Below are 18,338 nucleotides of genomic sequence, written 5' to 3'. Positions count from 1 at the left end.
TGCTATGGTTGCTGAACACAAACCAACCAGCCAACAGTTTGCAGGGCTGCAGACCCGATAAGAAGGAGAAACACAGCTACTTTTAAACATTATCAAAGACTTGGCTATCAAGAGGCCGGCCTTTTCAAGAAGCTGGTTGAAGGAATGAAAGAGGGACGCTGTGTTCACACGGTCCAACAAGTCCACCACCACTGGAAAACTTTAAAAAAAATCGTATTTTGCAAACGGAAATATTGGTGGAATATTCACTTTCATTAGCCATGTAAACAGCTTAGTCGGAATATCATCTTTTTTGGAATAAGGGCAAAAACTAAGTAAATGTATGACAGTCCCAAATCGGAATAAGGGGACGTTTTTCCATTATTCTGAATCTGTCTAGACTTCACAAATGCATCATAAACATCAGCTTGTCAATGTTCATGTTAGCATGCTGATGTTAGCATTTAGCTCAAAGCACTTTAATAGACCATGGCTGTAGACCTTTGGCCTGGTTGTTACCCGTGTAACCCTGAGTTGAGTGATGTTAAATGAAGGAAATATCTCCATCTGCCCCTTTTCCCTCAGCAGATTTACAAAAACTATCGTAGAGGGAGAATATGATAAAAGTGGATGGATATGCCTGTCAAATGGTACAATATCACCAAGCCAAAAGTAGTCATTTCAAACATTTCCTCATCACTGACCCACAGCATTAACCCTTGTGTTGTCCTCAGGTCAAATTTGACCCGTTTTCGAAGATCAGAAATATGGGTTTCTTTCAACCAAATTGCCCAAACATAACATGGATGCATGCATGTACGTTGCACAGAACCCACACAACATTCTTCACAGGTTAAAGTAATTATTACTTTCATTGCATTTTGGTTGTTTTATTACATTTTATATAATTTCAAAAACAAATGTTTAAATGGTTTCAAAACGGTATCTTGACTAAACTTTGACACACCAGTCTGCTATCCATTCAAAATCCTCTGATCTTAACTATTAGTCAAAAGAATTCATACTTTTCTTGCTTTGCTTTTTCTGCTTTGTTTTATCTCAAATATTAGGTATAATGTCATATAAACTAGGTTTATTGACCATGAATCAAAAGAAATGTTGAAATAAGGGGCAAAAAATTCAATTTTGACAAGTTCATGGGCAACAGGAAGACAAGGGTTAAATGTTCTCAATGTCTGGCTCCATAGCTGTACCACAAATACAACCCAATGTGAGCAGTTTCTAAAAAAACAATTGCTTTTTTTACCATGTTGTTGCAACCATAAATGCCAGGTGAGATGTTTCCAATTGACATAGATCAAGATGTGAGTCTATCGTATAATGTATACTGGGTTTTCATTTGAACTATTCCATTGAGCTTTATTTAACAGTACAGGCAACGCCTCCCCAGTAATTTCACTCAGACTCGCTCAGATGAGAAATTCATACTTACTAGCTCTCAGTAACTCTCAAGCCAAATTAATTTGTGCAAGACCGTTTACAGTTTTATGATGGGTGTGAGAATAATCACACATATACACACACACACACACACACACACACACACACACACACACACTAAATGTTATTACTGCAATGAAGTGCCTCTTTAACTAATTTCTGACGACTGGATTCTTTGTTCCATGAAAAACTGGACTATATTGTGTATTTGTGGAGTGAAGAATATCTAATATCTTAATGGGCATTTGTCTGTTTTGTGGATGATTCAGTGCAAACAAATAAGATATATGGAGGGCCTTCCTCAAAGCAAGCTATTTCTCTCCCTCATTTATTTATGAGTGAGCTGTGGGGTGTTCAGGAGGGTAGGCATCACAGGCATCAGTCTTCAGCCTTCTGTCTTCAGACTCCATGTGGTGCTCATCGATTTTAGCCCCTCGCTGTCTAAGTGCAACATCAATCAATACGGTAACAAGTCTTCATTTATACTTGAGAAATATAGTTTCCAACTCAGTGGGCACAAAGTCCTGGTGTTGTCAATGTGGTCGAGGGGAAGGAGCAAGGCACTGGTCTGCATTTTGCCTTGGGCCTTATCGGCCCAACATGGCCGACATGACTGTACATCACCATCACTACACAACAACGACACATACACACAACGTACATGTTAAATGCCAGCACAAGCCAGGGGTGCTTCCATGATGTTGTAAGTGGGGTGGCACACGGGGGGACCAATAATCAGTCAGGGGGGGCCCGGGGGTAAGGGATATGGGTGCTTAAAATATAGGATAGGATAGAATAACATAATGTAATTCTGCTGAATAAAACATCACATTCATTATTATAAAAAATAATTCCAGTGCTGGTTCCATGGTATCAGAATTTTGGATAGTCATCATGGAAACAGTAATTGGTCATGTGACAACGGGCTGGGAAGATTGGCAGAACAGGCAGCCAAGTGATAGCAGGCTACACTGATCCAATGGAAATCACAATTGTCATATGCCCCAGCCCCGCCCCTGGCACAAGCATGAGCAGCAACATTTCAAATTAATGGTTTCCAGGTGTTCATGTGGATTCTTTTCCCCATACTGAACCAGTTTGATATCTAAATAGTGTTTTCTCCTTTACACCCACAATGACAACTTTACAATGTATGATCCCTTGGAAAGGAAGCACATGGTTTATATGAGGCCGTGTTCTCACAAGGCCACACATTTTAATGGAAAACAACAGCCCACTGTGTTTTTTAATTCTTCACTGCCAGGGCTTTGCTTTTTACATTTAAGGATGTCACCTTTGATCCAGATATAATAGTTCATAAAGGATATTACCTTTGATCCAAATATAATAGTTCATAAAGTCTTTCTAGTGTGCCATTTAGCCAACTGGATATTCTGTCATTTGGGTTCTAACTCAGTCAGTATATGTGACTGAGTAACTCATACACATTGTTGTTTAGTATCGATGATGCGTTGCTGTGTAGAGAGGAATCTGCCGACACTGTTTCTTGATTATAAAGGTTTATTCACATTCAAGAAATCAGCATCAAATTACAAGCCCTGCAGAGCTCGGAGAGCGACAGCTACCCAGATTCTCAAAAGTCACTCTGCCTTTTCTTTCTTCGAACATGGTATATCTATTCTTCATAACTTTAGGGTGGGATGATAATCTGACCAATGGCTACAGGCCAACTGGTCTTCTCTAAACATCCTGGGGGCCCAATGATAAAGCTTTTTCCAGATGTGTCTTCTGAAACTAGGCTAAAGTTCATCTGGGTTTCTTTGTTACCCAAAGCTTAAGTACAAATCATATAGAATATACAGATACAATAAGATGGCCATATACCTCATATTTCCCCCCTTTGAGACTAATTAAGTCTCGAAACAGAAAAAGTAAAATTATTACAAAATAACACAAGTTTTCATAGAATGTGAACAATATCAGGAAATGTAAACAAACATTTTATGGAGTGTGAGAGCGAAAAACCTGTCTGGCAGCTTCTTTCCAAATATCCATCAATCAATCTAGACAGGAAAATTCTCCCACGTCAACCGTGCCCGTGCTGGAACGTTGAGACCGGCCCGCATCACGTCCCGAAGTCCTCGTCGCCAGATTTGTTGTTTAGTATCGATGATGCGTTGCTGTGTAGAGAGGAATCTGCCGACACTGTTTCTTGATTATAAAGGTTTATTCACATTCAAGAAATCAGCATCAAATTACAAGCCCTGCAGAGCTCGGAGAGCGACAGCTACCCAGATTCTCAAAAGTCACTCTGCCTTTTCTTTGTTCGAACATGGTATATCTATTCTTCATAACTTTAGGGTGGGATGATAATCTGACCAATGGCTACAGGCCAACTGGTCTTCTCTAAACATCCTGGGGGCCCATTGATAATGCTTTTTCCAGATGTGTCTTCTGAAACTAGGCTAAAGTTCATCTGGGTTTCTTTGTTACCCAAAGCTTAAGTACAAATCATATAGAATATACAGATACAATAAGATGGCCATATACCTCAACATAAACAGACTAAATGGATAGATAATAAAGTTTGAGGATCCCTTTTTCTAGTTAATTTATCACCTTTTGCTATAATATTTAATTAGTATTCTAGTATTCTGTCCAGATGTATGACATCTCTGTAGGGCAAGTGAGTGACAGTGGCTATGTTTTATATCCACTGTCACATTAAATTCCTACAGGAACTTACACTGTCAGTGCTTTAGTTAAAACTATTATTGTACCTACCATATTAGCACAATGAATCTATATAGTATACTGTAGATATAATGCACTTACATTTTTACCACAAAGAATGTCATTTATTTCTGTAGAAGTCCTTAATAGACTTACACTTAATGCTGTTATATGTGAAGCATTCTTTTTTTACATTACAGGATTTAATGTTTACTGATGAACTAGAGTCATACAGTAGAGGTGACAAATGTCAAAAATAGGCAATAAATACAATCAAAAGTATAAATACAGTGAGTTTAATGTTTAGATGTAAATGGATTGTAAACATTGTGAAAACATCTATTACTTCTGCTCCCATAACATCTGGTGTCAATGACTCAGCAGCTTTGGTTTACTTTACCTCATGTTTCTGTTCTGGATTATGGTGCCATCCTGTATATGCATGCATCAATCCTGTTAACCGTCCACCACTGCTCTCTATTGTGCATGTTGGTCCTCCCAACAATTATGGAGGAATATTCATATATACCTGTTACATGTCCCTCTGGTGTGTGTGTCTTGTTTTCTCCCTCTGTCTCTCTTTCTCTCTCTCTCTCTCTCTCTGTCCCTCGTTCTGCCCTCCTCCCTCTGCCTGTTGCACACCTGAGCATAATCAGTGCTCAGGTAGAGTGTGTGTGTGTGTGTGTGGGGGGGGGGGTGATAAGAAGGCAGAGAGTGAAGGGACAGAGGCACATGGAGATCACACCAGCAGCACACTACCTTTTCTCCTCCACAAGGAGTTTTGTGTTTCCCAACCTCCATATACACTTAGGTGCTGGAGTTTTGTTATTTTAGTTTCTTTTGTTCAGTTTGGGCTGGAGATTACCGGTAGTTAAGTTATTTGTCTCTTTTGTTTGTTCTAGGATTAGTTTACCCTTTTTTAAGTAGTTTAGGGGGAGACACGGGCAGCGACGGCCCATAGTGTGGTTGGTCCAGCGTCTTCCCATCTTTTGTTCTTTTTGGCCGGGGTCTCCAGTCCCTTTTTTTTTCTCTTTGTTTGCTACTTTTGGGAATATTTTTGCATTATTTAATAAAGCTTGTTGGTTAATTGTTAACCTTGTGTCTGGCATGCTTTTTTATATGTGTATATGTGGAATATCTTACCTCCTTATATTAGGGAATGTTCCTCTCTTATAGAGTTTAAACGACATTTGAAAGCTTACTTTTTCACTCTGGCTTTTGATCATCTATGAGTGCTGTGTTAATGATGTGAGAGGATTTTAGTAGTATTTACTAGTGGCAAGGTCCAGAATTTAAATGTCTTGAAGATTGTTTTATTTTATTTTTTGCAGCACTGTGGTCAACTTTTGTTGTATTAATATGTGCTTTATAAATAAATTGAACATTGAACATATGTTGCATCCTCCAATCCCTTTTGAGCCTTGGTTTGTTTCTTTAAATGGAGGCTGTAATAATACCTTTTATTTTGAAATCAGTTCTTAGTAAACTCCCTATTTACAAACAGCTATGAGACCAGGGGCCTATACCATGAAGCTGGTTTAGGTGGCTAGCCAGCTATGTTTCAATTTAGTTTCCACCAACCCTGGGTTTTAGGTACTATGAAAGTAGCTCGGCTTTAATCGGTGTTCGTTGCCATGGTATCTTACGCTGCACGGCTAACCTGTTCCAGGGCAGGTTATGTTCTGGATTTGAGATCTCAGTCTGAAGTTTGACCAATCAGCGGTGAGCAAAGAAAAATATAGGTGACGTAATTAATTCCCAGCTGCTGTTTTCTGTTGCAATCATTGCAATGGCTTCACCTTTTGCTGCAAAGAAGTGTTTGTGATAAAATATTCACAAAAATAATAAAAGGTTGTGATAAATACTCACCACTTTGAATTATATTTTTATATTTTGTCTTGATCTGCTGCCAAGAACGTTTGGAGTTGGGGTTGCATCTAAAAATCAATTAATATTAATCTTTCTTAGGATGTCAAAGCTAATACATTCACATTTTACAAACATACATATATATATATATATATATATACATACACACATTTTCATTTTATTTAATACATTTTTAATATGATTAGCCTATATTCATAATTTCACATTAATGGCCTATAGAATGTATTTCTTTAACTTCCGCATTAACGCAATCAGCAATCTTCCTCCAAGATTGTTCTCTTGCTTTGGCAGCAGAGACGGTATTACTGCGTGCTTGAAAAACATTTTTATATTCTAAAATAATTTCTTGCTCCTTCGCAGAAAAATATATTGCTCTCGCTCTATCCATATTGAACGTGATTGGTTGTTCGGTGCCGACGTCACTCTTTTATGTGCACGCGCGCGGGGAGTAATCAGAGTTTAAGGATCAAAGCCTGAGTTAACAGAGAAAGTTGATAAGCTGCGTCATGGTACCAATAAAGCCTGATTGCATCGGTTTGGTTTTGTCAACTCTAAACCAATCCTGCAACCCTGAGTTTGTTCAACTACCATCATGGTACAGGCCCCAGGGGCCTATACCATGAAGCTGGTTTAGGTGGCTAGCCAGCTATGTTTCAGTTTAGTTTCCACCAACCCTGGGTTTTAGGTACTATGAAAGTAGCTCGGCTTTAATCGGTGTTCGTTGCCATGGTATCTTACGCTGCACGGCTAACCTGCTCCGGGGCAGGTTATGTTCTGGATTTGAGATCTCAGTCTGAAGTTTGACCAATCAGTGGTGAGAAAAGAAACATATAGGTGACGTAATTAATTCCCAGCTTCTGTTCTCTGTTGCAATCATTGCAATGGCTTCACCTTTTCTTCCAAATCCTGTGGACATCTCAGCGCAAATTGTTAGACGAGCACTTCGTAGAGAAAGAGTTTTTAGGGACAGACAAAATCCCCTTGACTTTCCTGAAACTTACTTGTATGAAAGATACAGATTTTCCGCGGAAGGAATAACTTATATTTGCGAACTTCTTGAGCCGCACATAACAAATGTGACTCGTCGAAGCCATGCACTTACTGTACCGCAAATGGTATGTATTGCGTTGCGTTTCTTTGCAAGTGGTACATACTTGTATGCGGTCGGTGATGCGGAGAACCTAGGGAAAAACACGGTTTGTCGAACCATTCGCAAGGTGGTCCTAGCACTGCAGGGGTACATAAATAGCTTCATTGTGTTCCCTGGACATTTATCGACCATGTCCATTAAAGAGGGATTTTATAAAATTGCCGGTAAGATATATTGATAGGGTGACATGAACAAATTTAACCTTTCACAATCTTTTGTTTTCCTTCAAAAAGCAGCTTGCACTTAGGACTTAAGTATTATACAATAGTCTACAGTAGCTACATGTTAAGAATGGTTTTTTATATATATATTTTTATTCTTTCGTATGAAAGGATTCCCTAGAGTCATTGGAGCAATAGACTGCACACATGTTGCAATCTCCACAGCTCTAGGAGAACATGAGGCAGATTACGTGAACAGAAAGTCCTTCCACAGCCTTAATGTTCAGGTAGGGCTACTCTATATATATATATATATATATATATATATATATATATATATATATAATGTATAATGATTTTTATTTGCAATTTAAATAAATCTTTAAATTAATAGTAACTAACAGTTTTCATCTGCAGATGACTTGTGATCATGAATGCATGATCACAAGCTTGGATTCCAAATGGCCTGGCTCAGTGCATGACTCACGAATTTTCCACGAGTCTGTGTTGTGTCAGCGCTTTGAGGAAGGCAAGTTAAATTTGGTACAGTACAAAACCGGTTTATTTTAATTGTGACAGCAAAACTTATTTTCTTTTCTCCCATTTTCTGTTCTATGACAGGGCTTTTTGATGGCCTGTTGGTAGGAGACAGGGGTTATGCATGCCAGAGGTTTTTGCTGACCCCCTATCCAGACCCTCAGACAGGGCCACAAAACCGCTTCAATGTGGCCCTCAGTAAAACCAGGGTCAAGATCGAGATGACCTTTGGCATCCTAAAGGCACGTTTCAACTGCCTTAGGCGCTTAAGAGTGTCACCAGAGCGGGCATCACAGATAGTGGCTGCATGTGCCATTCTGCACAATATAGCCACTATCAGAAAGGAGCGAGGGAGTACCACCACAAAACCAACTTCTCCCAGATGAAATTGACCCCATCACACTTGACCACCCAGCTGGCGCAGCTGTCAGAGATGCAATCACAACACAATATTTTACTTAATAAAAACACATTCACACTGCAGATAGGTCTCAAACTGTTTTATTAGTCATGTGGCTATAGGGAGGAAAAAGAGAGCAAGAGAAAGTTATATTAATTAATATTCATAGTGTTCACACTAAAGGGTTACTTGATTAAATAAGTTAACATACTGAGATCTGTTGTTTTTCCAGCTGATTGATCTCCAATTTAATTTTTTTTATTTGGAGCCTCCTCAGCTCACAGTCCAGCTCCTTCAGTGAACAGTCGAGTTCGAGACTCCTTTTGTAAAGTGCCCTGACTGAGTCTGTTTCCACCTGAAACAATTCCACCACAAACAATCATTACAAGTTGTCTGGAGGTTAATCAAATCACATAAAGTGGCATGATGTTTTACAAACATAATTGTTTTTCAAGGGTGTAAAGTATTACCTTGTTCACATTCCTTCTGTAGCCCATTGAGGTAGAGGCCTCAGTTTCTGGGTCAGGTTGTGAAAAATCCTACAATAACAGAGATGTGTAAGGGCCAGTCACGTAATTATGTTAATTATGAACCATTCAAGTGTGTGCCATAATAAAAAGCCCATGCAGGGCATTCACCTCAGCAACTGTCTCCGAACACACAGACAGAGTGTCTTCATTTGCTTCACCCTAATAAGTAAAAGTAGGCCAATGTAAACCATAACTGTTATAAAGAAGGTTATGTTCATGGTGTTCTGTCCGCTGCATACTGACCTCTGTGTGCATGTGTGCTGGCTTCAACAGGGACACTGTATTTCCCTCTACTGCAGAACATAGAGTCAGCCATATTTAACCCTTTTTTAAATTACTAGTAATGCATTGAACACACATACCCAGTGTCACTTGCTTCGAGGAGCAAGCACCAGGGTCAGATTGCACAGCACCTGAAACCCCATCCATAATTGGCCGCCCCTTATTGTTACTCAAAGCCAACTCCTCCGCCACAGTGTATTCTGCAGGAGGTGGCCCTCCCCCAGTTTTCCGGATGTCACATTTCTTTCTGTTTGCTGCAAAGAAGGGTTTGTGATAAAATGTTCACAAAAATAATAAAAAGGTTGTGGTAAATACTCACCACTTTGAATTATATTTTTATATTTTGTCTTGATCTGCTGCCAAGAACGTTTGGAGTTGGGGTTGCATCTAAAAATCAAATATTAATCTTTCTTAGTATGTCAAAGCAAATACATTCACATTTTACACACATACATATATATATATATATATATATATATGTATATATATATATATATATATATATATATATATATATATATATATATATATATGAATACACACATTTACACACATGCATCGGTTTGGTTTTGTCAACTCTAAACCAATCCTGCAACCCTGAGTTTGTTCAACTACCATCATGGTACAGGCCCCAGAGGCCTGTACTACGAAGCAGGATTTGGCGTTAACGAGCTAACTTCAGGCTCAACCCAGGATTTTCTGTACTACGAAGGTGGATCAGTTGTTATCGGGTTCAATCGCCGTGGTAACTCATGCTGAACACCTAACCTGGTCGGGAGCAGGTTAAGTTGGAGATCAGAGATCAACCGGTGTTAAAGCACCACCTACTGACCAATCAATACTCGATTGATAGCGTCACCGTTCTTAGAAGATCAGGCGGAGCTCGGTGCAGAGGGAGAGAGAGAGAGAGAGAGAGAGAGAGGGAGAGAGAGAGAGAGAGAGAGAGAGAGAGAGAGAGAGAGAGGGGTGCGCTCATAAAAGTTAAAACATTTAGAGATCGACAACCCTGTTAACATTCCCTGATTGGTATTTGTATGAAATATATATATTATAAATGGGAGGGAATTACATATCGGCTTCTTGAGCCGTGTGTCGCCAATGCGCACATCGGTTTGAATTATGTTTTTATATTTTTTATTTGCTCTCACGATCGCTTCCCACTGCCAGGGTTGCAACTGAAATAATAGGCTAAAGCAACGACAGTTTATGGAAAGCACAAGTGTAATTATGGTCAGATCTTGGTCCTGACTGATGAGGAAGTGATATTAATAAGCGTTGTGATTTAAACATCTACAGCGGCTATTTATTTTATTTTTTTTGCCAGCTTTCCTTCCTGTTTTAGGAAGCAGCGACTGTTTCGCGTTATGCCTGTAAAACCATGTCTGTGTTCTTCATATTTATGTTGAATTATAGTTTGCTCTTCTTGTTTAAAATATGCTGCTCTGGTAGATGTTTGCGATTGGTCGTGGTGTGCAAACACCGCCTCTTTTATGTGAACGCGCGCGCCGCTGGATTGGGAAACCCTGAGTTGACTGAACTAGTTGATAACAGCGTCGTAGTACAGGTTATGATGGACCGCGGTTGTTAGGTTAGGTGAAGCCGGATAACTGAAAGAAATCCAGGACATGTTGATCTTGCTTCGTAGTACAGGCCTCTGGATTTCTTTCAGTAATCCGGCTTCACCAAACCTAACAACCGCGGTCCATCATAACCTGTACTACGACGCTGTTATCAACTAGTTCAGTCAACTCAGGGTTTCCCAATCCAGCGGCGCGCGCGTTCACATAAAAGAGGCGGTGTTTGCGCACCACGACCAATCGCAAACATCTACCAGAGCCGCTTATGTTCCTATATATAAGAAGAGCAAATCATAATTCTACATAAATATGAAGAACACAGATTCGGTTTTACAGGGAAAACGCAATAGCCTACAGTCGCTGCTTCCTAAAACAGGAGGACAGCTGGCAATAAAAAAAAAATAGCCGACGCTGTAGATGTTTAAATCACAACTCCAATATCACTTCCCCATCAGTCAGGGCCAAGATCTGACCATAATTACACTTGTGCTTTCCATAAACTGTCATTGCTTTAGCCTATTATTTCAGTTGCAACCCTGGCAGTGGGAAGCGATCGTGAGAGCAAATGAAAAATATAAAAACATAATTCAAACCGCTGTGCGCATTGGCGACACACGGCTCAAGAAGCCGATATGTAATTCCCTCCCATTAAAATATATATATATTTCATAAAAATACCAATCAGGGAATGTTAACGGGGTTGTCTCTAAATGTTTTAACTTTTATGAGCGCATCTCTCTCTCTCTCTCTCTCTCTCTCTCTCTCTCTCTCTCTCTGCACCGAGCTCCGCCTGATCTTCTAAGAACGGTGACGCCGTTATCAATCGAGTATTGATTGGTCAGTAGGTGGTGCTTTAACACCGGTTGATCTCTGATCTCCAACTTAACCTGCTCCCGACCAGGTTAGGTGTTCAGCATGAGTTACCACGGCGATTGAACCCGATAACAACTGATCCACCTTCGTAGTACAGAAAATCCTGGGTTGAGCCTGAAGTTAGCTCGTTAACGCCAAATCCTGCTTCGTAGTACAGGCCTCAGATCATAACAAAATGAATAATCTTCATAGAGTCACTTCTGGACTTTGTGAAACTGCATTTTTTTATGGACCCTGGAAACATTTACAAAAGAAACTTCCTTTTGAAATGTTGCCCTCATACAGGATTCAAACACCTTTTTTATATAAAGTTTTATGAGGACTATAACTGTTTTAAATATTCAAGCTCTATGCCTGTCGGGTCATTTGTTGCTGTGCTTCAGTATATGTGAATGTTGTACATTTTTAATGTGGCTATATGTTTACACGGCCATTTTGACCAGGACCCTCATGTAGAAGAGATCATGTATCTCAAGAGGCTTCCTGGTAGAATAGAATATATGTGTACTTCCATTTGCACAGGTACAGGGTCATAGGTACATTGGAATATCTGTGCATTGCTCTTAGAGTCAGCTCTACAAAAAATATGTAAGATAAATAAAGTTGGATTGAAAAAGTGCACTGGAAACATAATTGCACCTGAGATTTTTACATACATACACATATGTTACTGCACACAGAAAAAAATTATTGTTTTGATAAAGGACTATTTGTGTATATGCATTACTGCACCTGGGATATTTATTTATTGATGTTTATTTTATAGATATAGGTTAAATACATAAGCATGTCAAATTTGACAGTTCTTCACTAAAACATAGTAAATCTACTGGTGCAGTCCTTCATATTCGGCACAGTGGAACGACATACAATACAAGCAATTATTATGACTCTAAAATGCAACACTACATAGACAGTTCTGATAACCCATGGGTCAAATTGACTCTTAAGGTGTGGAAAAATATCATTAGAGAATATAAACTAGAAGGAGATCTGCTGTCTGTTTAATGGTGTGAATATGACTCAGACTTCACACCGATTAAAATGGACACCAGATTCAAAAAGTGGAGAGCTAATGGAATAACAGCTCTATGCAATATTATGAATGGAAACAGATTGTTTAGTTTTGAAATGATTCAAGAAAATTAACTGTTGGAAAAACAGGATTTCTTTAGATATTTATATATAAGTCAAATCTCAGTAAAGGGGTGATATCAGCCATATATAAACGCCTTATGGATCTTAAAACTCATTCAACAGCATACATTAAAGCGAAATGTAAAAAGGAATCTGGAATAGATATTTCTGAGGAAGAATGAACAATCAATGGAAATGCACCAGCTCAATGAGCTGGTGAGAGTTTAACTGGAAAAATAGTATAAAATATTTCATTACACCATTTCAGAGATCTCATCATAGCGATAACATCCCTGTCTGCTGGAGAAAGTGTGGATACCAAAGCGCAAACCATTACCACATCTTCTGGGACTGTCCCAGCATTAAAAACTTGGAAGGCGATACACAATGCTTTACAGGTCATCTTCCGTGAGGACATTCCTTTGGACTTTAAGACTCTATATCTTGGAAATATACCTCAAAGTTGGATGAAAGGGGACAAACACTTGATAAATGCAATGCTCTGGTAGATGTTTGCGATTGAAAATGGCTACTACCAGAGTGTCCAACAGTTACTTCATGGAGAGATATTGTAACAGAAATCTAAAAAAAATAAATGGCCTGACTGTATTTCTTCACTTTATTGAAAATAATGTCTCCCTGTTTTATTAATAGTTTTGTTACTATGGTGTTATTTTTGTTGGTTAATTTGTATGTTTGTTTGTTTAGCGCATCTTTTAATTTCTATAGTTGAATAAGTAAGAGAATAAGTATATTGTTTGTCATAGAATCTGAAAATTTGAAATAGGTGTATGTGAGATTCTGAACACTAATAAAATACAAATTACATGCATAGTTTATGTTTCAGCATGAAATTAAAAGTACATTTAATGGGGAAAAACAGCAGGGGGGTGAAACCACTTATCAGAATATAGGTTCATTAGTTATTGAATTGCTAATACATATTGCTACACCCTGCTACAGTATTTCACTCTATTTCCACCTAATATCACAATTATTTCCATCCTTCACTACATCAACTACTGTATCATTCACATTCCTGCAGTCCATCCCAGGATGACAGCTCTCCCTCCCTCCCTCCCTCCCTCCACCCCCGTTTGCCTGGCTGGGATGCCCGCTTGGTACGGTCCGCTCCTCCCCTATCCTACGTTTCACCCATGGTAGTTTCTATTGGGAGAAGGTCAAATGACTCTGCATGTCTGCCGGTGTGTACGTTCCCGTGATGCCGGACGCCTGATGAAGAAGCCCCGCTAACACCGTGTGTGTCCCAGTGTGAAGCGGCTCCCCGAGTCGTAGTCCTCTCAAAGTAAGTAGTGGCGAGCAGCGACGCTGTTGTTATTTCCGAAACGATTCATCCGGCTCATATTTTTGATACGGCCGGATAAGTCGTTTCCTCATAAAGGTTTAATGTTTGCAAAGTGTTGTGTTTCCGTGCAGCGCGTGCAGCTCAGGAGCCCGGATGGGTTAAAAATAGTTCTTTTTGGGGTGCTTTGAGACAGTGCAGGTGGAATTCAGGTGAATGGTCGGTGTAGGCTAATTGTTGTTTTTTGAAAAACTATTATCAAGAGGTACCGTATTTACCATTTTTATCTTTAGTATCTTCCTAGTAACGTGTATGAGCCATTTCTCTGTTCTGGAATATATTTTTAGAGACTTAATGGAAAAATCCCCCAGCAAAAGTAAGCAGGGGACTCCCTATAGTTATGTTATGTACTAGAGGAGAATAAAGATAGCAAGTGTGATAAGGTCACTTTAGACTTTTTACGAAATATAATGGAGATAAAAGAGATCCAGGGAGAGGGAGAGAAATTGTAATTAGGCCAAACTGTGACATTAAATTTACAATAAATTGGTATTGTGAGTAGATGTTTACCTTGTTGACTACCTTGTTTACTGTAAATGCCATGTGAGGTCAGTGTTAATGTGGGCGTGTGGAAAGTTCACTCATCAGCAGCTAGAAAGCTCTAAGGAAGGGAGACTTAATGAAGTGAGTCATCAGAGTTACCCAAACCCACCCCCAGCAGAGTAGCATGTAGCTAAGCCTATTACAACATTGCATAATACAATAAGGTCCAGCCCCGTAAGGTGTAGAATGAGCTGTCTCCAGCGCCTGGATATTGTCCAGGCTCCTTAATCTCTCATTATACATCCTAATAAAACATATCGGTCCAGAGCGGAGTCAGCATGTTCATGTGAGGAGCTGTATTACTGTCCAGAGACACTCTGGGCTTCGCTGATGCACTCTGTAGTAGGGCTGGGGATATGGTGGAGATTTTCTGTGGCAATATGTAGCAAAAAAATCACAAATCGAATCGTAATCGCAATATCTGACAACTCACAATTAGATTTTTTTTTTTTCAAAATCTAATAATGTTTGTGATTGGCTGTCTAATGTTACACGTCGTAGAGACTAGGGCTGGGCAATAATTCTATATGATAATTTATCGTCTTTCAATGGAATCCTATCGGGATGAAATCATATATCGAGATATCGTGATATGCAATTACGTTGTCTAAATTGATAACAAGCACATACAAACTCAGTGTTCTCAGAAAATCTGTTGTGAAACATTTTGAGGCAATATCATTTGAAAAATTACAGATTTGTTTTAACATCACACTATTATTGTACATGCCTGTACATGAGTACAGTATATAGCTGGGAAAAAAATGTATATATTTTTTTTCTTCTATAATTTCACTTGACACTGTTATTTATCTAAAATCTCATTGAAAAACATATTTTTTGATAGCACCACTTGTACAATATCGTCACAATATCGGTATCAATGTTTTTGGTCAAGAATATCGTGATATCGGATTTTCTCCATATCGCCCAGCCATAGTAGAGACACGCAGGAAAAACTCTGCGTTAAACACAGAGACTGGGCTCTCACGTAGTAGGAGCTGAAAAATAAATAAAAAGCTATGTGCCATTATGTGTAATGTCATAATTTCTTTTTGTTTTATAAAATTGGTATTGGAAAAAGTATTGTTTAGAAACCGGTATCGAAGTCTCGGTATTGGTACCGGTAGAGAATATTTTTTAACGATACCCAGCCCTACTATGTAGTTTGTTTTAGGTCGGTGAGATGTTCAGGGACCATTCGAAGCTAAATGAGATGGAGGAATGAAGTGTTACATGCTGATGAAAATGTGTCCCATTAGTTTTGTGATCAACGTGGCTCGGGTCATTTTACACAGTCCACATTAGTTAGAAAACAGACTTTCTTCATGATTACAACCAAGGGTTCTGTTAATTTTGAATCCATGCTAAAATGTTCTCAAAAAGGAGCTACTTCAATTAAAGCTGCGACTGTTTATTGTTATCTCAATCAATTGTTTGGTCTGTAAAAATAAATATTGGAAAAAGGTGAATAAATGTCAGTTTTCTGCAGCCTAAGGTTTAGATGGCCTGTTTTGTCCAACTAATAGTCCAAAACCCAAAGATATTTAGTATACTATTATATAAAGTAAAGAAGCACATATTTACCATTGAGAAGCTGGAACTAGATAATATAGCACTTTGCTTGAAAAACTACTCAAACAATTTATCATTGTTGCTGATTTAATTTTCTATCAATCAACCAATCAATTAAACGACTAAGGGTTTCAGCTCTATTATATTCAAAAAATTTAATTTGACATGCTGAGCAATTTCCCATACCATACTGTAGGCATCGAGTGGATTTTTGGGCAAATCTTATGATATACAAATCCACTTGTTGAGAACCTGTCGTGTTGAAGAAAACCGTCACCTGTTACAAAAGCTGCCGTTGACACACACACACACACACACACACACACACACACACACACACACACACACACACACACACACACACACACACACACACACACACACACACACACACACCCCCTTGAAAAATGACTCTTGTGATCAAATTATGCATGGTCCTGCTGGTTTTGATTAATCCTTCACCCTGCTATTGTGAGTGAGAGCTTGCTGTTACCAATTGATTACTACATTGAGATTCATGTTGATGAACCAGAACCATATTCACTTAGTAGATATGATTTAAATACATGGTATTTTAAAAAGAAACAAATTTAATTAGTTCTAATAAAATATATTTCAAGTATATCAAACTGTGCTTTTGATGCTTTGTTTTTGTGCTGATAAGCCGAAGCTGTAAGCGATGAGGCTCCAATGTTTATCGAGGTGGCCTAGAAGTCATGTGGTGTTTTAACAGCTGCATCTATCTCTGCAACCTCATTAATGCACACACGCACATACACACACACGGCTGGCTTACAGGTAGAGCTGAGAATCTTTTTGAATACAGACTGAATTACCAACATCACGTGTGCCTTTTTGCCAGGCAGAATGTTCCCTGAAAAGTGGGTTGGGCATCATCTTGAGTTTAACTTAACTTACTGTGCTCCATGGCTGCAACATGACAAGCGCCTGGAAGTACACTGTAAACCCGAATAAGTTACCAGAACTCAAAAAAAGTGAGGCAATCAGTTGCCTCACTTTTTTTAAGTTGATTAACTTAAAAGTCAAAATTTTCCGAACTTAAAAGGTTGGTTGAATTGCTACTTGTACCTTTTGATAACAGTTAAATTAAAAGTGCTCATTTACCTCAACTCAAATATTTGCAGTTAATATGACTTAGTTTTCTGTTAAGGGAACTCAATTATTTTCAGTTATTATGACTTACAGTTTTGAGTTTTCAAACCACAGGAATAAGTTCACAGAACTTTAAAAAATAAGTACACAACCACACAATTTTTATGTTAATAAAACTCAATGTTTATTAGTTTGTTTTGTCATTGTTTTAAGTACACATTAGTCAAATATGTTGAGTTTGTTTACTTAAAAACATGTGATTCAAAACTTAAAATTTTTAGGCAACCGATTGCCTCACTTACATTAAGTTTAACTAACTTAATATATCTAAAAGTCGTGAACGTCTGCTTTTGAACAGTTACATGTTAAAATGAAATAGAAAAACATTTATAAATTAAAATAAAAAATAATTTTAAAATATACTTATATACTTTAATTGTATATTAAATAAATAAATAAATTTGAGAGATTTTTAAGAAGAAAAACTCAAAATTCTCTGATCCTATCCTTCCAAATGTGTTCCTGGTCACTTAAACGAACACGCCGACTTAATGGGACTTTGTCTTATTCACCGTATCCTCCAGAGTTAGAGAAGTCCATAAATACCCTTCTCATCTCAGTGTGTGTTGTAACTCTGTCTGGCGCACCCACTGCTAGCCTAGCTTAGCACATGTTGTACAAATCACAACATGTAAATAGGAAAATGTTGGCGTTATTTTGTCACTTATTAGGAGCATAGATGGAGCCAGATACCTCCAGGATCTGTGCTAAGCTAGGCATGGGTGCGTCAGACAGAGATACGACACGCACAGAGATGAGAAGCGTATGTATGGACTTATCTAACTCTGGGGGATACTGTGAATAAATCCCAATAAGTACCGTATTTTCCGGACTATAAGTCGCACTTTTTTTTCCTACTTTGGCTGGTCCTGTGACTTGTGCGACTTGTATATCAAAATATATATAATTTAACATGTTTTTAAATGTTAATTCATACACTGTAAAAACGAGAACTTGAAATTGCTCATCTTACTTTGATTTTCAATTAAACAGAACAAAAAACACATAATTGC

At 38.5% G+C, this 18,338-nt stretch overlaps 1 protein-coding gene and 1 pseudogene across 1 annotated transcript in view; both read left to right on the top strand.

Moving 5' to 3' along the window:
- Window positions 1–6,878: 6,878 nt before the first annotated feature.
- Window positions 6,879–12,833, top strand: LOC120561840 (annotated as a pseudogene).
- A 1,016-nt stretch (window positions 12,834–13,849) lies between these two features.
- The window catches only part of oxr1a (oxidation resistance 1a), a 274,368-nt gene continuing 269,879 nt past the window's right edge, over window positions 13,850–18,338 (top strand). The window contains exon 1 of the mRNA XM_039805880.1: window positions 13,850–13,977. The gene's annotated coding sequence lies outside the window, so the exon portion shown is untranslated. The remainder of the gene's footprint in view (window positions 13,978–18,338) is intronic.

Source organism: Perca fluviatilis, chromosome 7, assembly GCF_010015445.1.
Source record: "Perca fluviatilis chromosome 7, GENO_Pfluv_1.0, whole genome shotgun sequence".
Taxonomy (NCBI): domain Eukaryota; kingdom Metazoa; phylum Chordata; class Actinopteri; order Perciformes; family Percidae; genus Perca; species Perca fluviatilis.
This window is presented reverse-complemented; position numbering and strand designations above follow the sequence as displayed.